This window comes from Echiichthys vipera, assembly GCF_963691815.1.
Source record: "Echiichthys vipera genome assembly, chromosome: 4".
Lineage (NCBI taxonomy): Eukaryota > Metazoa > Chordata > Actinopteri > Perciformes > Trachinidae > Echiichthys > Echiichthys vipera.
Window position 1 is genome coordinate 20349427 of NC_139829.1, and position 25647 is coordinate 20375073.

Below are 25647 nucleotides of genomic sequence, written 5' to 3' on the forward strand. Positions count from 1 at the left end.
CAATACCCTTTTCCTGCTGCCCTCATGACAGAACGGTCCATGGGTACTAAATTAGCACTGGGAGCACTGGTTGATCAATAGTCATAGACAGTACAGCTCAAGGGGCAGTAAATGAATGGTTAAACATGTCAGAGGGGAAGTGTTTGTGAGCCTGAATCTGCAACAAAGAGAGAGAGGGGTCACTGTCTAACTCCTGTTGCAGGGTGTGAAGATGTTTATCTGTGCCAGGCAAAGAGTCAAACCAGCAGCTGCACCTCATGCTGGAGCTGTTCCACATCCCTTCTGACCTTTCTTGAGTAGAAGTGGTGGTCCGGGCACTCCACAGATCATCACTGCTCTACATACACACAGCAACATGAGTGTGTACTAATGATTGTGCATAAAGAATCAAAAACTGCTCTTTTACTCTCCCTCCCCTGTCCTCCACATTTGTTTTTGATGTTTACTTGCAGTCTACTGTGTGAAGGGAAGAAGATCCCATCTGTTTTAATTTGTGTGTGAAGATGATAAAGTATACTACGCCTAAAGGAAGCAGAGATCACGGTTGATATCACTAACCACCCCTCTCACATACATGATGAGCCCATTATGATGATACGACTGCAGCCCACGGCACTACATCTGAGTGATCCACAGCAGCTGCTTCCTACTTTCTTCAAACTCTTTGAGGTCTTCATAAATATGCGTGTGAGGAGGATTAGGATGAGGAAGACACAATGAAAATGTCAAGGGTGAATATTGTAGCTGACGGTTATAGTGGATGAGATTCATCATACTTTCAAAGGTCATGGATCAAGATTGTTAAAAAATATCTAGAGCTGCAGTGCCTATAGCTTCCACATTGTTGTTGTCCTTAACTAAACAAACAAACAAACACGATAGCATTTCTAACAGTGCACCACACTGGGATGTACTGAATCAAGCTTGAATACAGTTGTGCTTCATTATTGTATTGAACACTGTTGTTCAATACTGAAAAAAACTTCATAGACAGTGACAGTAGGGACAAGACATGTATTTTCACATATAATGGTCAGTTTGATGCACTTAAAACCTTTGTGTGTGTGTGTGTGTGTGTGTGTGTGTGTGTGTGTGTGTGTGTGTGCGTGTGTGTGTGTTATACAGTATATGATTAGAATTCTCACTTTAGCACCTATATCAGTTAAACGAAGATAAAATGATTCATTTGAGGGTAACAAACCCCGTATGGACATGAGTGAATCTAAATTGAGAACTGAGGACTCATATTTGTTCTTCAGCTCACTCATGCTTTTGTGTTACCTCTCTAACGTATTTTAGTTCCCTTGTGGTTGCTGAGTTGCATGTAGCACATTTTTACTCTGCAGAAACAAATCTCTGTCACTGCACCTGCAATGCTCAGCTCTCAGCTCAATGCTCTCGTTTGTGGTTTATTTGATATGCATTTAGCTGCACAGTCTGCAGGCAGAACTGATACATCTGGACAGTGTGTGTGTGTGGTGGCAGTTAAAGTGAGGCGATGCAATCAGCATAGAAAATACATGCAAAATAAAGGTTCAAAGCCTTGTATTTACATTGTGGCTTGAATCAAACATGAATCCAGCCTTCATTATATGTTCCGCCTGTTTAAATGTTTAGCAGGGGAGTCTTTACATTTAAGGCATACAAGATTTGTCTGAATAAGCATATTTGTTTATTTATGTTTTCCAATTCATCCCATTAAAATGCTAATAAATGTATCTTGCCAACTATTCATATGCAGATAAGAGCTTTTGAAGCTTGGCTGCTAGTGTGCCCCTTCTGCACAGTTACTTTTGTTTGATGATCATTTTTTTGCAGACATTTCTTTCATTCTGTTTGTGAAGTGCATACAAAACATACATAAGTCTGTCCATAAATAGAGTTCACCTTCTGCTGGTAATGAGGCCACAGCTCACAGCATTAGTTGGCCTTTCTCCCAAAAAGGAACTGCTGCTATACGCTTTTTTCATTTCCTGAATAACACTTTCTGTTTTTTCTATTTATTTTCCCTACCCAATGTCTAAACAGTCACCAAACTAACAGCAGCATTTCACTAAACTGTGGACATACGTAAATGTATACGCTGATATGAATTATTTCGCAGGAATATTAGGAACCACGTTCTTCCGTTCATGATGTTTAACTTGTGGCAAATGTTGTGCCACATCACTTTTTGGTTAGTGAATTGGCTTATTCATGTATATCCGACTTAAGAGATAGAGTATATCGTCAAAAAGTCCCATGATTGAGCCTGTGGTTTAGAATTATGTGCAGATATCATTTAATATACCTGGACTTCACAGCCCAGAGCTGACAGCTTTTATTATGATGAACTCTATACCGTGAGGGAGTCTTGCTCTGTGCTTTCTGCAGGATCCTGCTGCTCATTCAAAGGAACTTCCAGCGAAGAATTTAATTGAATTTTGGATTAGGCTGAAATAGATGTTGTCATGCGTATAGGTAAAAGTCTGTCTTTTATCTTCCCAAATGTCTGATATGTTTATGCTTTGTCTCTTTGGATGCAGGAATAGACTGCTTAGTCCGCTTTCATAAAACTGGCAGGGAATTGAATTTGGCTCTCAGGTTGATGATGCTTCTACATGCCTTTCCACATTTGCCTCCCTTTCGACTTAAAGGTGGCCTTGTTTGTCTTTTTTCAATTAGATGTCATTGTCATTTTTTTTTCTCCACATGGGGGGTATGACACTAATAAATGCTTACCTCACTCATTTGTATCACTCTGATAATGACATTACAGTTGTTTTTCCTCTCAGTCATAGATATGCTTCTACTGGATGACTAAGATTAGTGAATCTCAACATTATAGTCAACAGTTTAATTTCATAGAGATTATCCTCCTAACTTGTGATATGTAACGACATCTTATCTCACACGAATACCCGCACACAATTTGCTCTGCTTCCGCTCATTGTGAAGGAGGGCATCTGCTACTGGTTTTGGGGTCAATCATTATCCTCACACACCACAGAACTTGTCAAGGCCCCATGCAGATGGCTGGTCTCAATTGGCTCTTACAAACCAAGCCTGCTTTATATTGTTGCAGCATCTCATGTAGCTCTGGAGTCAAGGTAACATAAAACGTAAAAAGAAGTAAGATTCCAAGCATCGATCCTTGGGGGACACCTCAAGAAAAGATCAAATTACTAAAGGCTAATTACTCTAGGTTAACTAAACAATGTATTCAGTTGATTTTTTATATCATAAGTAAATGGCCCATGATTCAGCAGAAGTACTTACGTTTGAACACCTTTGGGTTGTCTGCGTTTAACAAATTTAGTAACTTTCCAGAAACTGCCATTGCCCTCTTTACACAGCAATTGGACAGCTCTTAAAAGTACTTCTGACGCTTTTTGTGTGTACATCCAAGACCAATACCAGGTACAAAGAACTTGCCATATGTGTGCAGTGTTATCCCCATAGATTCACAAGTTGAAAACAATGACATTGCTGTCAAGGCTGGTTATACATTTTGTAGTTTACAGAGCAGATAGCAGATATGTAGCCAATGGTGTAGCAGACAAAAAAAACAACTGAATTCGGTTGGACTTTGAAAAAGCCCACCGGCCAGGGAAGTGCTACCCATGAACTGTGTCAAATAAACAGCAGTGTCAATTCCTGTCAATACGCATTGATTTTTATGTTGTACCAGCTTGGTAACATAGACAGAAAACCAAAGAAGTTAACTTTCCTTCCCTTTTGAGGTCATCTGAACTTATTTATGATGGCAGTGGCAGGAAAAGACGTGATGAAGGAGGATGTCACTTGGAAGAATCACACCATGAAGTGGGTCAAGTCTCCTGGGCATGCTCAGAATGGAAGATCGTGACACAACAGAGCTGTCAAATGGCAGCTGCTTCGAAATCTATACTTTTATTCATTCAGTCTTTATAAACAGTTGACACCAACAGAAATTGTAATGTGAGTCTTCAGAACAAAAAACAGTCAGTAAGAGCAATTAAAACAACTAAGGTGACAAATGAAAGTTTGTAATTAGCCACCCAAGATCATTGTGTATGCGTGGGTATTGCCATCCATTTGAGCATGTCTGTACGTGGGTGTGTGAATGACTTTTAGTGATGTATAATTATCACAAAAGCGCTGGGCCTGACTAAATAATATGACACCCTGCAATTTCCTAAAGAGACACTAACCCCAATTACCCGAATGAGTTTTTGTTACATGGTATGCATAAACAAACAAACACCTCAATGAGCACAGAAAGAACATCCTTCTCTGTAGAGTAGGTTAATGCATTGTAGGTCAAGGTTTGGCAAATGTGTTGGACTCGATAAATTGTTTTTCGACCGGGAAGCATCATCTCAATTAGTTTTCAAAACACATCAAGTCATTAGAATTTTCTAGCCAGACAGGGATAATGTTGCAGTGGTGTTTTGTAGTAGTGTTCACTTAAGTAGCTTTAACAACATTGCTCAACCTAGCAGGAAGATTGCTTAATTAAAGGGATATCTTTAAATTTCAGATTTGCACAGAAAGTTAGTATTATTCTTATTATTATCATTCAAATTAATATTATTATAATATTATTCTTATTATTATTATTGTTAGAATAGTTAGTACTATTTCTGAATTGGTATTTGAGGCAGTAGTAGTAGTAGGTAGTTTTGTGTTCTACTAGTGTCCTTGTCACTGCAGGTAGCATAAGGCAGTACCTGCAGCCCAATCAGGTTGCACAGGTAGTCGAGCTCCTCCGGGATGGCATATCCATATAAGAAGGTTTGCTGTGTCTCCCAGCACAGTCTCAAGAGCACGGAGTTAATACCAGGAGACCGTCCGTTACACAAGGAGAGCTGGAAAGGGCTGTAGAAGGACATATACCCAGCAGCATGACCGGTTTCGGCTCCTTTGTGAGAGGAGGATCAAGAGGAGCACTGACAGAGCTCTGCAAAATGACCTCTGGCAGGCTACTGGTGTTCTTGTTTCTGACCCAACTATTAGAAACAGACTTCATGACTTCATGAGGATGGCAGGAGAAATTCAGAATGTAGTTCTTAATAATTTGCTGAAATGGGCCTCCTGATACACATGCCAACGGGTGAATAAGGAGGGTACTTGCACTTTTTCCCACACTTAAAGCACTGGTTTTGTGTACACGTCGTCATTTAGCATCTCCTTGTGATCATTTTGGGTTTTTTTTATGAGTCTTGAGACTTTATGGGGCCCTGGGCCTGTTCAGTAATCCTTCCATGCATTGACCATTGCTACATCATTTTGTTCTCAACAGATTATACAGTGTACATTAGTTAAGACTTTCAACTTAAAAAACTCACCAAACATCAACATTAAGAGATAAACTGGATATCTCCCCTGTTATCTCTCTTTCAGTGACAAATAAACACGCACAATCATTCTCAACAACTCTTCATTGTCTGCGTTGTCACTCATTATGCGGACCGCAGTCATTAATAATGCAAGGCAAGAGTCAATGCAGATAAACGAGTAGAGGTGGAGCTTTCAGACAGTTTGGCAATTGACTGCAACAAAGCCACTTGAAAGCAGAACATCTTGGTCATTTATCAATGTCTGCAGTTCTTCCCCAATTTTATTTGCTTTTCGTCTTTAGAAATAATTAAATATGTTATTTTACAGGTTGTCGAAAGTACCTCAGATGATATTAACATCTGCATACCGTGCTTTAAATAGGAACGTAAAATTAGAGCCTTTAATAAAAACAAGCATATGTACTTTCATCAAAAACACAAAATCAAGATACTTTTCTCAAGACCGTGATTGTGAAGAGGATGAAGCACTGTGTGTGAAACTCCCAGTACAGGAAGTGAGGCTGCTGGCCAAAAAACCCCAGACTGTGTCAGATGCATGTAATGAGATACGACTCAGCCAAATAAGCATTATTTTTTTATAGTGACTGAAAGATGTAGGTCTCCAGTAATACTACCCCGGGCTGCAGCAACGACATTGAGATGGTCCCTGAATAGCAATTACAGCGCATGGATGATTTCACAGCCTCTGTCTTCCAAGCAGGTCATTTTTTTTTTTTTGTCAAAGGAAAAAACGATTCTTTCTTGATTGCTGAAGTCCCAGGGATTTAAGTTGAACGCTTAATAATCTCATCATTAATTCATATTTCTAATTAATTCAGGGTGCCCTTTAAATAATAAAGGATCTATTTTTTGGTAGTGTTCAGAGAGACTGCTGAATTATTAACACCAGCAGCCATCACCAGGTTTAATAAAGGACTGCTGCCTTAGTAAATCCTGCTGCACCTGCTCCTTCACTTTATGAGAAGCAGGCCGGACAGAAACTGCTTTCTCTTTCACCCTTGTCCACTACGTTATCTGGATCTAAGGCCATTTCATTACCATTTGTCATGATACAACCCAATATGTCATGCTGTCATGTGCTGTCTTGAAGAGCCCAAATCAATTTCATGAAGGCTAGTGTTGAAAACAAACTCAAAATCTTCTACAGAAAGGACGGTTCACATCCCTCTTAGCAGAATGTACTCACAGTCAGACAATCATGCTTGAAATAAAATCTTAATGTAACAAACACGAGGACTTTTTTGTGTGTAAATGGAGCCAAGGGAAGCTTATCAGTCCAGTGGTGGCCCACACATTTGACAGAAAACAAGTCAGCGCCGCTGTCTGTCACCGGAACTTGATGTACGACTTCCAGTCAGTCCCATCATGTATCCAGACTGTCACTATCAACGCACAGAATATGGAATGACAGTGACGTGGTAGAGCAGACAGATACAATCATGATGCGTCACACTTTGCTATATGACAAATGTTTATTGATTTAAACTGTTCCTGGGTTTTTTTTCGTGAGCCTTTGTCTTCAGATTAATGACTCAAACATGGATGAGGATAATGAAACTGTCACTATTAGCAGGCAACAGTGAGAACAGGCAGCAGCAATGTCCTTCTTTAATCACTCATCATGCAGCCGATGAGTAGAACTGCTTTGCAATGATAATGTCACTTTATGGTCGTCAAGGAAAACAATCTGGGGGTTTGAGCAGCGTTTTATGCTTCCGTACTCTGTGTCTTAATCCCCGAGGGGGCAACACCAAGGTAGGAACAATAAAGAACTGCAGCAGATATATCTCCCTTGTATTCAGGAGGAAGATTTTGTGTTTTGTTCACAATGGAATGTTGTGTGGGCTGTGAATAAGCTGTGCATGTGAAGGATTCAGCATGCTGTCTTCTGAGCAGTAAAAGCTTCCTGTGCTATCTATACATGAAAAATGTGTTCATGAATAACCTTGAATCCAAGCAAAGTAAACTCAAATTTATGCAACATGTAGAATGCACTCAAACAAAAGAATAGCTCACAACACAAAGCTGTAAAACTCGCTTATGTTATTGCAATTGTTGCCAAAAAGCTGCCTGTGGAGTGGGAAGCGAGTGTTTATTGTTGTAAAGGTCAAATAGAGTGTACAGCAACTACACTTATTGATTGTGTTATTCTTGTTGTCAAATCAATGGGAACTATTCCAGGAAGGAACTCTAAGGTTTCTAATCAGCTAGAAATGATTGCAGCGCAGGAAGAAAAAAAAATGAACACAGAGTGGAGTTTTAAACGCGTCGAACGCGAGAGGTTTCACCGTTGATCCCATCGAGAATCACTGACCGGACCTACGGGTGCATGGCCACCAGGCTGATAATAAATCACTACCCAGGTCGATAAACATGATGTGATTATCACCTGATTGACATGAGAAAGTAGCAGTAGTTTGCCAATGGAAAAATGAGAAGACAGTTGACTCAAACTGTGTCAATACAGACCTACAAAGTGTTAGTGGTATGGTTATTTTAGTCTGCTACATTACACTGAACAAGCAACATTTAGAATATGTAGTTTTAATACACAGAACATACATACTAATAAAACCTACACTGGAAAATGTGTGTGCAGTTATGCTATACATAAATATGTGGTGGAACTGATTCCAACTGATCGAGAAGAAGACCAAGGACTCAACCACACAATATAAGACATATTTACGTGAAGAAATAAATCTCACAAGTGCCTTTACAATGGAAAAATGCATCTCCAATGATAATAGTAAAATGCCTCTTTGACAATAACCGTATGGTAGGTGTACTCGTTTTTTTAGTGCCAGAACGTTTCGACATTAGCCTTGCTATTTAAAAAGTATGTAAAAGTATGTGAGTATTTTTAGGTTTTGAACTCTTGGTTGGACAAAACTTGGAATTTTGAATTATAAACATCCCTTTGGATCTGGTCTGGAAAGATGATGTCCATCTCACGTGTTGTGATCAGAGAACATAGTTTAGAGGTGAAAAACAACTACCTTTTCCTCACTACCTCATTTCTCTGTCTCTCTGTTACATTCAGGTGGTATTTAAACACCTCCACACGCAGGACTGATGTCAGCTTTGCTCTCTGGGTGAGGAGATCGGGTAACAAAGCTGATGTGTCATTGTTCCCGATGTGCTGGAGGTGACGCTGACAGTTCCCAAGTGCATTGTACCTGGTTCTGATCTCATGTGACAAATAACAACGTCTTAGCACAACAAAACAGGCACAATGACACTCTGACAGTGGTGTTTAGATTCTTGTTTCCTCTAAGAAACCTCGGACTGAATAATCATCAGTTATCAGAACCCGTAACCTGTCACATTTCAAAGACGTGACAAAAAGAGACTTTATTTCTCATATAAAACTCACAATAATGTTGTTCCTATAGCTTCAGATGATTTATCATGAGGCTCGGTTCACAGCATTAAAACCTTCGGTCTCATTCTTTGTGCTGTATCTGAAAGAGGCAGAACGCCAACACAATGATTTCACATGAATTATTTGTTTGTATTGTGTGCTATCTTTGCAGACAAACCTCCATTTGTCAGATGGTGACATGAAACAGGACCACCAGAAGAACCATTTAACTAGTCACCATCAGGAAATGAAAGAACATTTTGTCCCCCTTTCATACTGCTGCCTACGTATCCCCATGAGAGAGCAGAGATTTTACACAATAAACCCATTATCGTCTATTTACTTCTGTCTTCTGCATCTGATGGGCAGATAAACCAGTGGTGGTCACACACAGGCCAACACACAATGTGCACGATGGAGCGACTTCTGGCTTGTGATGCAGATGTATGCTGACTTGCCTGGAGTTGTATCTCTTGCACCACATGATTTTCCCCCCACTGCTGACCTTTAACAATGTGTGCATATGTGTGTATTTCCTTGAAAAAGACATAAAACTAGGGAAAAAAGTTTAGCATCCATCTGCAACACTCTGCAGTGCAGTTTGACTTCCTCAAGCATCAGCCTGAGAATTTAAGGATACTGTTGTTTGGCCTCGGCCCCGTCCTGTCTGCCTGATTCAGCATGAGTAACATCACACTGGGGATTTCAAGAGTGTCCCTCTAAGTTGGAGTCTGTCGCTGAGTCACCATGTAGAGGAGAGTAACTGTATGTGACAGCACTATGGGCGACGGACAGCACCAACCCATGAATTGATGTTGCTGAAATATGCAAAGTCATCCTCCGTTGTATCAGCACACCATCCCTTAAGGACAGACCAGCTTTAAGCTTGTAATAACTGAGTGGCATTCAAACCGCAGGTGTTGGAGCTAGAAGGGAGGCACCAGGTTTGACTAACCTCACAATAAGACGAACACACAAGACTCATCCCTCTTTCATTAAAACTTCATCTTTCAAAATAAAACACCAGCATCCAGGTGCATCGGAGGCTCTTAACCGCCTACACTATCTGTATACGTTCTTATGTGCATTCTGCTTGCATGTGAATGTCTATTCGTTTACACGCCCTTTAAAGATCTGTTTAATGCAGTTTCTCTAAGCCATCGATTTAACAGCCGTGGATGTCAGGGACAGAACGATAAAACTGATTGAAGTGCACAGTTTACACACAAGGAGATTTGCAGTATGACAGAATGGATGACGATGATCACCCTGATCTGACACTAGAAATCCCGCGTGCAGCAAGGAAACATTCAGCGGCCGAACATCTGGAGGTGGGTTTGAGTGAAACAGAAATAAAGATTGAAAAAAGAAATGAAGACAAAACAGACCTCAGTTTTAATCAGAATGTGACAGTGGTGTTTGGGTCAGAGAGAGACCAAAGGGTGAGTTTGTGTACATTTATTCACTGTCAAAAATGTATCTGATTTGAGTTCAAAAAAAAAAAAGAAAAGAAATGTAAAACAGAGAACTGTCTTGAATGTTTTTTTTTTACCTGCTAGGTAAAGTATTGCATTATCAAAACTATGATCTTTAGCAGGAAAACTTCACTCAGATTATCTGAGGGTCAAGAGCAAAAACAGAATAAATGGAGACTATATTTGTAGCTGCTGTGGTATAGTGGGTCGAAGAATGCCGCTAAAGGCAAAACATTAAAAAAAAATTTCTAGATGGGTACAAAAAAAGGATCAAATGTAGGTATTGTTTGACTGGAGAAGTTTCAATAATAGCTCCTTGGTACTCAGTTCATTTGATCTACTGATACCCAGCCATAAAAACCCTAAAAAGAGATATACGAAATTATAAAAACATAAATAAGTAAAATCTTAGAAATACAATTACAACTAAAAAATGCTCTGTACAATGGTTGGTGCAAGTCTGCTGTATATGTTATGGTATGACAATGTGCTTCATTATAGGCTAAATGCCACAATATGTTTTTTATTCAGACAAATTATTGGACAAATGGACTTAACCAGGGTCCAGTTGCACTCACATCTAACCTCACCTCTAGCCTTCTGCTACAACTATTATTATCACTGTTATTGCTGCAGTATATCTGTTTTTATTGCCACTTTCCATTGCAGTCTCTTGTCTGCAGGTTACAACGGAGAGAAGCTGCACTGGTAAGACCTCATGTGTTCAGCTTCGTTGTTCTAATCAACAGTATATGAGTGCTTGAGGGGGAGAAAAAGGGAGGATGTAGTTTAAAGAGATGTATGAAAGCTGCCTCCGAATGGAGGAAAAGAATCAACCCATTAAATGCTTGCATCTGCAAAACTGCCCCATCTGATGGATTGTGACTGACACATCGAATCAGATTTAAATCGCCCTATCAGCAGTGAGAGAGTCCCCGTGCCGAAACTCTCCTGTGTGTCCCGGACACCGGAGCGCAGAGCGGCGGCCACTGCGCATCTGTGTGTGTGTGTGTGTGTGTGTGTGTGTTTGTGTGTGTGTGTGTGTGCGAGCGCGCGCGCGCTGCTGCCGTGTCTCTTCATTGCAGCAGGCTGTGCTGTTGGTCCGTGTGTGTGGGAGCGCAGGGGCGCACGGTGCGGCGCTGCCTTTTCGCAGCGTCAAACGGGGCTTCCTCCACATCGGACAGGCGACAGAAAAAGACAGGTCGACCCGCCGCCTGCATCACATCCACGCTTTTAAACAGCTGACTGGATCGAGCGAAACAAAGAGTGGACGGTCTCAACGCTTCTGATGTGGACTGGTGAGCCTACGGGGCCATTAACAGTACTCCCTCCCTCTGCGCCTGGAAGCTAGAAGCGTGTAGCGGTTTATCTGCGGCACCGTACAGTAGATTATTGAACAGCACTAAACAGCTATACGAGCTAATGAGATTGACAAACTAAGGTCGGTCATCCGCGGATGAAATCGCGGTGAACACAGCTGACCAGAGAGCATATTTGGCTGAATGATCGCGGTGATGAAACATCATGTCAGAGCCTGAGAAAAGCCTCAGCTGAGTTGCGTCCTGTGAACTGCATCAAACCTTCTCCTGAAGCCTCCTCTTGACTTGTGTTGAAGGTAAGGGGGAAGTCCCTGCACTTATTGAATTATATTTGATATAAACACATAAGGAAGGCATTAATGTAGCTGTTCAGAATTGGATTTATTGGGGGTGTTACAGAAGAAGTCTGCATGGACTCACAGTCAAGCTGCAATTTAGAGCACTGCTGGTTACCACACACACACACACACACACACACACACACACACACACACACACACACACACACACACACACACACACACACACACACACAGTAATCATTTTTTACTGTTTTGGATGATCACTTGCATTTGAATACAGAAAGGGAAGCTAACCACTTTTTAAAGGAAAGCCAGAACACTGTAACTGCAGTAGGCTTTGTCTATTTTAAAGGCCATATGCTTTGATTAGACTAAGCCTCAGGTGATGGAAATACCTGAGAGAAGTGGTCTTATCAGCCCTTTGTGTTTCTACTCACCACACAGTGAAATACAATATTAGTCTCTTCATCTCCAGTTGGCTAATCCAATTAAGGTTTCTGTCTTAATATTTTTCTGTAATATTTGTGCCTGAAGTGTTTGTTTGCTGCAGTGTGACAGAGGTGAGGGTGTCCCTACTCTCTGCCCAGTACATTATCATGTTCAGTGGGGCAGTAAAAATGCATTAGTCTCTAACCAGGTGCCCGGTTGGTTGGTTGGTTGGTTGGTTGGTTGGTGGCCCACTGGCTGAACACCCTCATAATTTCCCCCCCAAAGTGCGAAGTTGTTGACTTTCATTAGAGCACCTCTGCTAATTTTTAACCAGAACTGAAAATCAGACTAAGACAGAAACCAGCCTGCATTTCCATCCCTCATATGTTTCATGAGTTGAAGAAACTAATTAGCATATTTTTCTCGATTTCAGTGTTATCAGTGTGTACAGAACCTCACTTTTTTATTGTTCTCCGAACCCATTTTTTTGTTTTCGACCTTAGCTCCTATGTTTTTGGGCAACTATTTACTGATTCCAGCTTTTCAAATGTTACAATTTTCTTTACATTTTTCCTGTTTTCTATTATAGTAAATTGAATATTTGGTTTTGACCTTGTTAGGACTGTTGGACAAAATATTGAGAAATATTTGAACATGTCAGCTTGATATCTGAGAAATTACAACACTACAATAACATTTTACTGACACAATTATTCAAGAACAAATTATGCAGATTTATCGGAATAATGGAAATACATATGTTTTCCATGATTTATTCTTAGCTGTGCAAGTAATGATTTAAATCAAATTATGCAAATTCAGCGGCTTCCTCTTCCCCTCATCGTTTCTGATGACCTATCAGTACTGTACTGTCGATCACTGTATTGAACCACTGGCTCGGTGCCATGTCCAAGTAAAAGAAGAAGAACATTATGGTTGTTGAAGATGATCACAATGCTGTTAAAATCAATTCATGAAATGCAGTAATTGCTATTGCTGCTGCTATTTCAGCACTTGGAACGGTAGTAAATAAAAAGCACAGAGCATAACAGACCTCTTGTCAGTTATGGCAGTGTGGCCACTCAGTTCATAGTCCTGGATCTAGACCGAGCAGAACTGATCAATACCATGAACGTCACTGTGAATAAAAATCAAAGCTCCCCTTCCCTTTGATTCTAATTTAACCCTCTGGTAATGGCAGTATTCTATCACACAATAACGGGTTTCAGCTGCACACGGTGGACGTCTGTGGACGCTCATTTAAAAAATGAAATCACATTGTTGAACTGTGCTGTCCCCTGAGCTCAGTCCTCCCGGAGGCAAAAGTAAAAAGACGTCAGAGGAGTATGCCAACAACTGAAAAACATATTTGCACATAAGTATTATGAGGGAGCTCTGATTCTCACTGCTGCTTTTGCTTTAGTAAACAATCAGAGTCACAGTTGCAGCATCACCAGGAGCCCCTTTGGAATTCAATTTGATGTTGAATTTCAGAGGAGTTTTTCCAGGCACGTTGAGCTGTGGCTGCAGAGGAGAACTTGAAAGTGGCTCAGATATGAAGTCCTTTGTGTGGCGGCAGGGTGGAGCTTATCTCTTCAGCCTCGTGGCGACCTCTTGGAGACGTGCCGTGGATCATATCCATTGGGCCCTCAGGCTTTGAAGATCGGCGGTGGAACTGACAGGAATTGTGGTCGCCATTACAGTAATATAACAGTGGTTCAGTACGAGCTGTGTGTCGGCTACTCACTCCTGATATATCAGCATCAAGAAAGGATGTCAAGATCCTAATTAGAGCTCCTACAAAAATAGCCTGCCGTCGTCTTAGTGAAAGACGTGCTGAAAGTTTCAGACTGTTTATAGTGTCTGAGGGTTCAAAAGCAGAGGAGAAGTTTTGCACTCAGCAGAGTCCATTGTTATTGGTGTGAATTCAAAGCAATAAAGGGTATGCCTTGATTTATCAGAGTTTGGAATCGCTTATTTTTCTCTTTCTCAAAAGAAAAATATAATTTTTGAAAGGGGATAATCTTTACAACTGTGCTAGAGTCACACAGATCCGAGGAGTGGGTCAGCCTCGCTGCATGCACATCTCAGCCAGATTTTCAGCTTATAGGAGGATTATTCACAACACCGGACCTCTTCCTTAAGACGTATCCACATAATCAGAAGTAAAAAGCTAAACTTTAATGGAAATATATGGGTAAATATGTATGGATTAACTATAGACATTTATTTCACGTGTTACATGGCTCAAACTCAGACTTGTATAAACCAAATGCTATTAATAAATATTGTTTTCCACCAAAGGCTGGAAGAAAAGCTAAATAGCCAATTATATTTTTGAACTCACACCTGCTGTTCAGGCTTTTCTCTCAGACACAGACAGGCAACCCGCTGAGGACGTGACTCTTGATTAATCCAACCAGGCTAATATGAGGCTTGGAAGTCAGAGGACAAGGTTGTGTGTTTCCATCTTGTCCATCTCTGAACACGCTGGGCTGTAAAATGCAAGTCCGTCCCGAGTGTGTTGTCCTTGGAGACGTGGAGGCTAAAACGTTTGCAAGAGTCATTGCATAAGATCATCACTTTGCCATTTTACATTGATCTTGCCTGAATCTTGATAGCTTTGCTTTTATGAGACTTGTCTCTAACCGTTTATATAAACCCTAATGCGTTTATTTTAATTAGGTTGATTCTATATTTTCCTCAGTTTGAGAACTACAGTCTTAAATCGGGTCACATATGTAATTTGCAGTTGCTGTGCTCAAACAGTAAAGTTATATACGGTAATTTACAGAATAGTAATTGATGAAATTATGCCTCTCTTCTCTCCAAACTTTGTCCCCAAACGGGGATGATTTAAAAGGAGGAAGTTAGTCGGGGTCAACCCAACAAAAACTCCGGCTCCTCTTAGTCTGACCCAAGCTCTGTTTGCCCTCCGCACTGTCAAGACTGACTCACAACTGTATGAACGCACGACACTCACCTCTCCGGAGGCAGAAGGCTCGAAGGGTGGAAAGAGGGGGAGAGAGTGTGCAAGCAATGGAGGAAAGAAAAAAAATGATGGGGAGCAGTATAAAAGGAGAAAACTGAATATAAAATCCACATGCTCTGTGGTCCATGGCCGACCTTGAAATGCTGCCAGTCACCAAGATTAGCACATCACCACGGTAATTACTCACCTCAAGTAGCAGACCCCCTTGTCCTTTATTCAACTCGATCCCTGCCTCACAGAAAGGCCTTTGTCGGCATTAAAGTGCTGGGCTCTGTTTTCTGTACCTGCTGCACCAACATGGCTCCAACCTGGGAAAAGCCAAGCCTTTAAACAGAGAAACTTAGTTTACCAACTTCCCTTTTAGGAAACCGTAGGGGCAAAATGGTCAAAGAGCTGTCTGCGTGTTCATCTGAGAGGCTTCTGTCTTTGAGTAATGCTGGACCTCAAACTAGAGTGCCATTTAACTCCTAAATTAGTTCTCACATTCAAGGTATTTATATCCTAATATATACAAAATGACAAAATAATTTAGGAGTAAAGATAGAAAATCTTCATTTTTAGGATGCTGGGTTGAGAACACAATACAATGACAGCAAAAAATATAAAGAAGTCTTTTAAAAGCTCTATTAGGTTGATAAAGTAGACATTATATCCAGCGAGGAGCCCTGCAGTGTTTTCTCAGCTTTTAGAACGTCACACACAGACAACATCCAGACTGCACTGTGGAGAATTAGACAGGCTTTTTTGCTTAAAAGAGGAGATTTTGATACAGTAAGCCCTGTCCTTACAATACTGCGATACAGCAGCGTGAGCCCCGATGTGATAGAGAATCCGAAGGGGTGGATCCCCTCTGGGCCTGTCAGCCTGTGCTGTCAGTTTGTCAGCAGTGGCTTCAGATCTCCTTTCAGCGTGCTGGGTCTTAATTGGGCTTTCACACTCGCAAGAGAAATTTGTCAGGTTGCTGTGAGATGAACTACTTGGCCAAATCAAGATGTGCATCCCTCTGTTGCACCCCTCCACCGCTGTGATCATCGTGGAATAACAGGATACTCAAGCTTTTAAAGGGATAAACTACTTTTGCTTGTTTCCCCGTTGGGAATTTGTCATTAAAGGGTGAACGTAGCACATTCTCATGATGGTTTTGTGCTCTGTAATTGCATCTTCTGGGATTTTAAAGATGTGCAACAGTAACCAAGCTTGTCTATTTATACACACTTTAAGTAAGGGCTTATTATTCTTACACTCAGCCTTACATGTTGTTCCATTAATTTCCAACAGCAAGTGGGATAAGCGCCTAAGTCTATCCCCTTATTAGCTACTTTTCTGAATCTGTCGGTAAGCAGAGCACACACATGAGCTCCTCTGCAGCAGTGCTAATATTGTCCATCTGTCAGTAGAGCTGCCCAGGTTGGCCGTGATGTTAGGAACTATCACATGCAGTAAATGAAGCACGCCTGGTCAGCCTCGAGCTCATCGCCACGCCTTGTCAACCCTCATCACCTCTGCTCTCTCTGTGACTGTGCAGATGTCTTTCCCAGGTTGCTTGAGGGTTGGAATGACTCAGCTCTGGCTCCCGCTCAGCGCCTCACTGACGACGGGTTCTGCCCCTCTCCTCAGTCAACCGCGACGACTTAAACGCGGAGTGGCTGAACCGTTAGACCGAGGCCAAAACACAGGCTGCATTATTTGCTGTGTAAGACCCCTAAAATGTAGGGGCTCCCAACCTTTTTTATTGTCTTGTCAACCATTATCAGACGCCGGTTTCAGTTTTATCTGCCGAAGTTTTGAGATTTTTGCCTCCACTCCAGTTTAATTGAGGTGGAGGGACTTTTGTTTATGGTGCTCACCGCATTGAAAAATGTATTTCCATGAATGTCTCAGTTACTGTGAAATGTTTTCTTTGGATCTACTCTCTACTCAAAACCTGAGCAAAAACTATCTGCATGGCAAAATGCCCCTACTGAGAAAACATGTGTTTGGGACATGAGTGAACTGACCCCTTAAGTACCTGCATCCACATTCCATATTAAACTGAAGTTTTGACATTCTTTCACGAATAATAATGGTGCACCTCGCTGTCATCTCACTGTGTTTTTTCAGAGATTTCTGTTTCTGTATCTCACACAGTCGTAAACATTCTTCTTTCTTCCAATGCTCCAGAGATGTTGTCCGTGTTGCATCAGAGCCACAGTGAAACACTGCTGCATGCTCGTCATATTTTATTCATCTTAGAGAGGCTGCAGCACTGAGGCTCGCTCCTTCCTGCAAGCTCCAAGCAGGCTGCTGCCAGAAAGCCTGAATCCCGTGACACTTCTTTCCATTTCATCTTCTACACACACACACACACACACACACGCACACACATACACACACACACACACACACACACACACACACACACACACACACACACACACACACACACACACACACACACACACAACGGTATAGGAACAGTTAATGGCATACTACAGTGCTCTCCCCTGTGTGCACACATATCTACATAACCTTTCCATCATTGCAGAAGTGACCCTTTCTCAATTTCCTTTGCATTTTTTAGCTCCATGTAGTAACTGATGAAAAAATAGTTTCAGATTCTGGAAAACCACACTGTTGCAGTGAAAAGCATTAGAGAACCATGCATTTCTGAGTACATCGACAATAGTATTGACAATGTCTAATATTTTGTCCTTTAGCTAGATATGACACATTCAGTCTTTCATGGCTTAGAAAAAAAAATGTATGCAGAGGGAAATGACAGCAAATATACAGGTATCGGTATACACATATGGTTAACTCTTGTACTTTGTATATATTTTTAATTGCCCAAAGAGAAATCAAGAGGGCCACAGGTAAAAGTTGCACTCTCATTATTTCAAGATCTGGCTTAGAAATACACAAAACTTTAGTAGTTTGAGTCCAGACTTAAAGCATATGAGAGTTTAACATGCTAATTTACTCAGTCATGAAATTGTCATTTCACGTAGAGCTCAGGGGACCAACAACGAGAAAATAATGACAACTTGTCATCAGCAACAAGAACAAGAACAAGAACAACAACAACAGTTAAAATAGGACGTATGAGCAAAAAGGCCTGTAATGACGTTCATATTTAATTGGAGAGGATATGTTGACAGCATGCCCCGTGGTGCTGCGTGACCTTTACAGGCTGATTTGCGTGATGCTGATGAGGCTCACGGTTCAGTTCACATTTGCAAGGCATGCTTACAGAGCACCCTTCTACATACTCACTTCATGTTCCTCAAATGAATGCATCCAGACTACTGCACCCAGCTCGCTGCCCTGCGTGACTGTGCACATTGAAGAGCTCATCAAAAACAACTAAATAGCTTGTGTACAACAACACACACTCTCATGCTATCCCTTCATTCTCAGTCTGTGACGATCTTCAATGCAATTCAGAGGCTCTTTTGTAATAATGTTCTCTCTGCTGAACCTGCTTTCCTCCATCATCTCATCCTCCTTCACTTCACTTAGTGCTAATTTCCCTGACAGACTTTGAACGACTCTGAGAGCAGGGATATGAAATACTTGATGATCTGGTGGGTTGATTGCTGTGAGTTGTATGTGTAGGTGATGAATGCAATATAGATAATAACAAGAGGATATTTTTTTTAAGTGGAGAAAAATCTATTTGTGTTATGACTCAAAACATGCATTTTGGCTGCATTATACTCTGTTCTGTTGAGGCTATGGTCTGTGGGGGGGAATAATTGAAACCTCTGGCTGTTTTTGTGGTTCATTTCTCCTCATATAACTGTCAACTATCATTACAATCTGTTGGAGAAACAGGCTCAACATGTTTGTTATTTTACAGTTATTTCCCAACATCACTGAACAAAAGAAGAAGCAGACGTAGAAGTGAAAACCAGATAACCAAATATTACTCAAGTACTGTACTTACATACAGTTTTGAGGTACTTGAATATTTCCAATTTATGATACTTTATACTTCCACTCCTCTACTTTTCAGAGAGAAATATATTTTTTTTTATTTGGCTACACATCAGTCCCTCTGAAGGTTCCAATTTTACACACAAAACAATAAATATAATATAATGCCTTTTTTTTTAAAACTAACCTACACACAACAGAGAATAAAGTAGTTAAACTTAGCTCTACATTAACCACCCGCAATGTTTAAATGCTCTGCACTCTTTGATGCATCAATATATGATAATATAATGCATTATGAAACTTTAAATACATTTTTCTGTCACTATTTAACCACAAGGCCACTAGGGCGACTCCGCACCTTTTTATTTCTCTTTGAAGACCAGGAAAATTGTCTGAAGTGATCCCAGCATATGGTGCTGTGGGCAGGCTCCCCTTCCAGACATCTTTAGTAGCCTCCCTAATCCTCTCCTTGCAGACTTATCTAGATCTCATTGATATACATTGTTCAAAATCTTTAAATGTTTAATATGTTGACAGTGAGCTGAAAAACGCAATGAATCCAAAACGCAGGTGCAATGGTTTTTCAAGTAGAAATGTATTCAGCTTTGCTTAGATTAATCTGTGACCACATTGTGTTTTTCTAAAAAAGAAAGAAATTACAGCAAAGGGGGTTAGATTTTTTTCAAAACTGATAACTTCAAACGCAGCGAGCCTCCCCCTGGCACCGTCTCATTTCAACCCGTCTTCAGTGCTTCTGAATGTGCTGTCATAGTTGGTGCCTCTGGCAAATGTAATTTCAGACTGAACCTTCATTAATTATATTTCTTTAAAAAATAAATTCAAAAAAGCTCTCTCTCTCATTTCTCTCTCAGCATGAAGGGTTAGCTGCAGAACAACAGTGCTGGAGGATTCAGCTTCTTGCTTAAGGACACTTCAGCAGAGTGGGTGCTCCTTGACACAGGAGCTTGAATGTGTCGAGGGTCTGTCTCCCCTTTGACTGCACCGCAGAGCTGTGTTTCTCTTCTAGCTCTGTCCAACACTACAGAACAAGCTGTGTGATACAGAAGGACAGTTGTGTCAACATCTTCCTTCGTGAACAACATGATTATTATACCACTGTTGGAGCAGCATTTAAAGCTGTTCTAATCAATATTTCATATCAACAAAAGAGCAAATGATTACATGTAATGTGAGAGGGGTAACTGGTAGTAATGGATAATGAATCGGAGACAGCTGGTGAATATAGTGGAGCATTTAGCAGCTAAAAAGACAGATAATTGTCAGGAGTTGGTGGAGATCAAAATGAAGATAAAAGTGAGTGAATATTGGACTCACACAGCTGATCAGAAACACAGCTCCAAAATGAATGCTCATGTTAATCTGCAACTGAATCTTCTTCTTGAAAGATGATAATTGTTTTCCACTGACCTCAAAGCAGTTAATGCAGTTTTAAATTAATAATTTAACGTTTTGGTAAATATGTTTTTTCACTTTCTTTCAGCGTGGGAGATGAGAAATTGAAGATCATGTTCATGTCTGTGTTAGAGTCAGAAGACTGAAGGTGTGGGGACACTCGGCTCTCTCAGAATTTCACCTACCAAAACCCTTACCACTACAAACATTTACTGAAAGTAATAATCTTGAGGATTTCCATTTGTCTGTTAAGTCGCTATCTGTCTAATGAGGTAACACAATGGTGATTGAGCCTATAGACTCACTGATGAAAGCACTTGCAGTTGGCTTTTTTGCAAACTTGGTGTTGGTGGCGACATTCCTGGGAACGATCACGAGCGACTCTCTGTTACTGACGCGGTTTCAATCGCCCAGCAGTGGTTGGTTCGGCACAGAGGTTGGGCGGAGCTAACGTTACGGACTCACTCTACTGTTTGGTTCTCTTGAAAGTGAGAATTCAAAACCACACTTTCCACCAAAGAGAACAAAAAGGATACGTTTGAGATAATGTTTCTGGCCTCTTGTTTAACAGAGCAGTCGTTCAAGCTCAGAAATAGTAAATTCTGAGTCACACCGATGTTAAATATTTTGAACAGTAAGTGCTTCCACCCACACTTTGGTGCTGCTGAGAGTATTTCTCCTTAGTAAAATGAAGGGTTTCTGTCCAAAGTGGAAAACATGGAATATGTTAACAGCGTGTCTCGTTCTCAGTTAATAAATAACTATTTCGAAGCTGTGTGTTGTTTTTCCATGTTGTGTTTTCACACTTGATGATGTGCTGTTGAAAATTGCCTCAAGTTAGATTTAGAGGCATTTCTTATTTCCTTCCGTCACTCCTCCGCCTCCTCACCAACTAAACATTTGCTGAAACCCACTGCAATCCCCCTCTTAAGTCTATTCAAGTAGAGAGGACTGAGATACGCAGCAGAACTGAGCCGGGAGAATGCACTTTTAATTAAAGCAGAGAGATCCGCTGTGCTTAGTGAAGGTGGGAGAAGAATAGGGGGGTAAAGCTCTCTTCCTCTGTGAAACACATGAACTGCAGATATTCTGTAAGGCCCTGAATGAAGATCTTTGTTAAGGTTAGATAGTGGAAAACATCATTTGATCTCCCATTGACAGCGCCTCCCCACCGCAGAATAATTACTTCTTTTATGAAGCCATTAGAGTGGACCGATTCAAGGGATTGTTTCTCAGATGTCCATCCGTGTTGCCAACTGGGATCTGGGAGTGCCCATGGGTCTGAAACTCACGCAACAGGAGTCTGGGATATTTATCTTTGTTTGGAGACAGATCATTAGTGCCAGGGCTGTGTTTCCTGTTGACATCAAACATATCTTTTAATACGCCTCTCCCCAAAATAGAGGAAGTTCTTTCTTTCCCCCAATTTCACACGCATGCATGACCAAACATGCGTACAAGGAGAAGAATTTGTGCCAATTCAGATTTTGTACAAATTGACTTGTTCAGTTTTTGTCTTACTGCTCATGCCTAATTGAACTCTGCTGCTTTGTGTCCACAATCACAATGGAGCTATAATTATTCCTTCACCCCAATTTTCTTTTTGACTGTGTCAGTTGCTTATCACTGTGTACTGGTGGAAATGACGATCATCAGTCACTCGATTACAATGCTGCAGCTTAACGCTACTGTGCACCAGTCAAAGAAGGGGATTACATTATTTTTAGACCCTTTAATTTACCTCTTCTCTTTCAGAGTAAAAAGGTTGCCACTGAGCTTAATGGACCATTGAGTATTATCAGGATTACAATGAGCTTTTTCCCTGCCATCCTGGGCTTAATTTTTTAAGCTTTATAGGCTATACTACAAAACCTTAACTGTGATTTGTCTGTTCAGGCTCTCCAATACCAAATGTACTTGTATTTGTAATTATCTCCAGGCTTTGGGAGGCAACGCAGCAATCATTTCATGACCGCAATAGATAAAATAGTCAAACCTCCTGATTTCTGTCAGACTGGATCTGTCGGTGTGTTGACTATTTCTGAAATAAATATGTAAAAATTATGACTCTAAAAGACCATCTGTGTACTCACTAACTACACACAACATCTCAAAGGAAATGATTTGCTCCTCAGCTGCTCATGGGACTAAAAATATCAACCAATCTTTTCACCGTGTAGTGGAAAAGGGCGCTGAAAAACCTTTAATGGTTTGGGACTTTTAAACCCCATATTTTTCAATTTACGCAGGAACTTCTACCGTCAGACTGTTGTGATAAAATATGTCTTCGTTTTTACAGTCAGAAGTTAAGGGTAGGCAGTTTATTTATAATAATCTTTTATCACATTGTAATACAAGTGTCCTGAAAAAAATATATACTTCCTGATCACGGAAAGTTTTTACAATTATAAAAATTTCATGGCTTAAAAATTCATAATAGCCATAATCAACCATGTTTGCAGTTCGAGGTGTCCTGTCAACAGTGTTACAGACGTCTCGTTCACATTGGTGGCCTATGGGGAAAAGCCTTTTTTGGCCGCAGGAGTATTTCTCATCTCCAGTTCTTATATCCATGAGGCAAAGGCTGACGGTTAAAGCTAATTTAAGGCTAAACTCTTAGATAACACACTCTACACACTGACTAAAAGGGAAAAGAATTTGAAGTAGAGTGAGCCATCTTCCTGCAGCCCTCTCTACTGTTTCCCTTGCTTCATATATGTTATTCTTGCAAACATCTTTGCTGATGAGCTTCCTTTTGAGTGGCCTCCAGTAATTAAGTGTATTGGGCATTAAGCCAAACACTAATGCGGGCACACACTGAGATCAAACACAAGTTGAATTAAAATGGCTGAGATAAAAAATGGGAAGCCAAACTGTAGTGCATACTGTGGTAACTTTTGCCAAACTCAAAGCTAAAAAAACTGCTTTGGCAGTGCAATCGTGTTGTTATTAGGAGCAGTCATGTTCACACTCCAGTTGTCAGGGGTCATGCACTCTCTAGAGTTGCCATCTGCGCTGAGCGAGCTGCTTGAATCTGTTCTGAAGAGCAGCAACAGTTTGGCATCTAAATGGTATACTTGACTTTTCTCAGTTTTACATGTGAACTCCATTCTAGACTGCAAAACTATTTTCTTACTCTTCTACTTCCACCACTATTCACAATAATACATTTCTTTTGTTGTATTCTTATATATTAAAAATATGTTATGTATTAAATCCTAATTCATAGGTACTTTCTACTGCCCTGCTGCTTTCTGGTGGTCTTGAGTTTTCTCTTGGACCTGTAATGAGGTACCAGGCAACTTTGTAAGTAGGATGAACGCAAGCAGTGCCAGTGTTATCACTGCAGGAGGAATGTGATATCTAGTTTGATTTGATTTGACAAACACAGCTAATGCGCACTGGCAGGCCAAACACACCAGGAGAGCGGAAACTCAGGCCCCAGGGTGAGGGAAGGGTCAGGGCTGCTGCAACCAACACTCTTAACCCTTCTGCTGCTGAAGAACCGAACACATCCGACATGTTACAGTACCGTACTTTTACAGGATGGGAACTTGAAGTTGAGCGTGTGTGTGCACATAATACAAACAGGAAGTTAGAAAAAAAGACAATGAGAGGAGACTCAAATCGTTTCCTTTCCTACTAATGCTGGTGCACCTTATAAACTCTTCTTCCTGCCACTGTTAGCACGGACCGTTTCTATCACAACTAGAAGGACACTCAGAGAAGGCATGCCCTATCTCTCAATGTTATTACAGTGTGAACTCTCCGGGAAGTTATTTTCTAATTATTCCAACACAATCACAGCAAAAATGTCCCATCTTGAAATGTCAACGGAAGTTGAAAAAAAATAAATAGTGTGTCCGTCTTGTGATTTGGATCCGCTCCAAAATTTAAAGGGTTATTTCTTGGCCCGTGTTACACCCTCCCAGTATGTTTAATGAAAATCAGGAATGTACTGTAGTTTTTCCATAATCCTGGTGACAGACAAGAAATAAACAAACAAATAAAACAAAAACAGACAAATGGTGCTGAAAACATACCTTTGGCAAAGGTCATCATTTATGTTTCTTCCCTCTAGAAGCCCAGTGTTAAAGACTGAAGAAGAAGATCAGTGTTGGTTTTACTGTGGACCTTACAGACATTTCACTGTACATATTTTTCCTGAACTTTCAACTCTATGAGAACACAGCCAGCAAAACCGCCTTCAACTACATTTATGGGACATTTAATTAAATTGGTGTGATATGCACTAGGGATTTTGAGGTCTAACAGTTGAAAAAACCTCACCCATGTTTGAGTGGAAAGATTGCTTTTTGGCAAATGAGAGACTAGGAAATTGAAACTGATTATATCTGCTGAACCAAGAAACAATCTCAGAGTTCAACTTCTTGTGCGTATAAAAATGAAACAAAAACGTCCATCTATTGTTCTTTTTACATCTTGGCAGTTTCTTTCCTTCAGACGAAAAACAATAATGCATAATCTCACTGTTAAAAGCGTCTTCTTGTCTCTGTTGTACCACAGTTTTGCCCAAGGTTTTTGAATACAGCCAGGTGACTCATTTGTTGAACCCACCAGTTATGTTCGCTGACTGACAGTTAAGTGTTATCTCTGAACTCGAGAGGTGTCACAGAGTTGACCACATCCCTATCTTGCTCATCCGTGCCTCCCTGGTCAATGAGTCCCAGGACGGACATAAAGAACATTTATGGACTGACTTGTGGAGTCGTTTGCCTGCAGCACAAGCTGAGCTGGCTGTCGGCCCACTCACTAAAGATTAACTCTGACGTTTCCTCCCTTAAATCCGCTCTGATTAAATATTTGCTGGCTCATTTAATATGAATGTGAATTAATGGTCAGTCAGTGAGTTTGCGTCTACTCCACCTGAGTAATTGCCGTGATTTGGCAGAAAGACCTCTGCGCCTCCTATCTCTTGTCTGTTGCATTTCCTCTTTGTCTCTCTGTCTGTTTGCAAGTGTCACGCCAGATTTTTATCAACAAGTCCTGTTTTTAGCTCTAAATGTAAATTAAGTTCACCTGTAGTGGCTCTTAACAGCAGAAACTTGCAGTGTGTGAAGTTGTAATGTGAGGACGTGCCATTGTAACTGTTC

The 25647-nt window shown here is 40.8% G+C and overlaps 1 protein-coding gene across 1 annotated transcript in view; it reads left to right on the plus strand.

Annotated features, from left to right (window-relative positions):
* Positions 1-11280: 11280 nt before the first annotated feature.
* The window catches only part of wscd2 (WSC domain containing 2), a 33843-nt gene continuing 19476 nt past the window's right edge, over positions 11281-25647 (plus strand). Inside the window, exon 1 of the mRNA XM_083912382.1 lies at positions 11281-11775. The gene's annotated coding sequence lies outside the window, so the exon portion shown is untranslated. The remainder of the gene's footprint in view (positions 11776-25647) is intronic.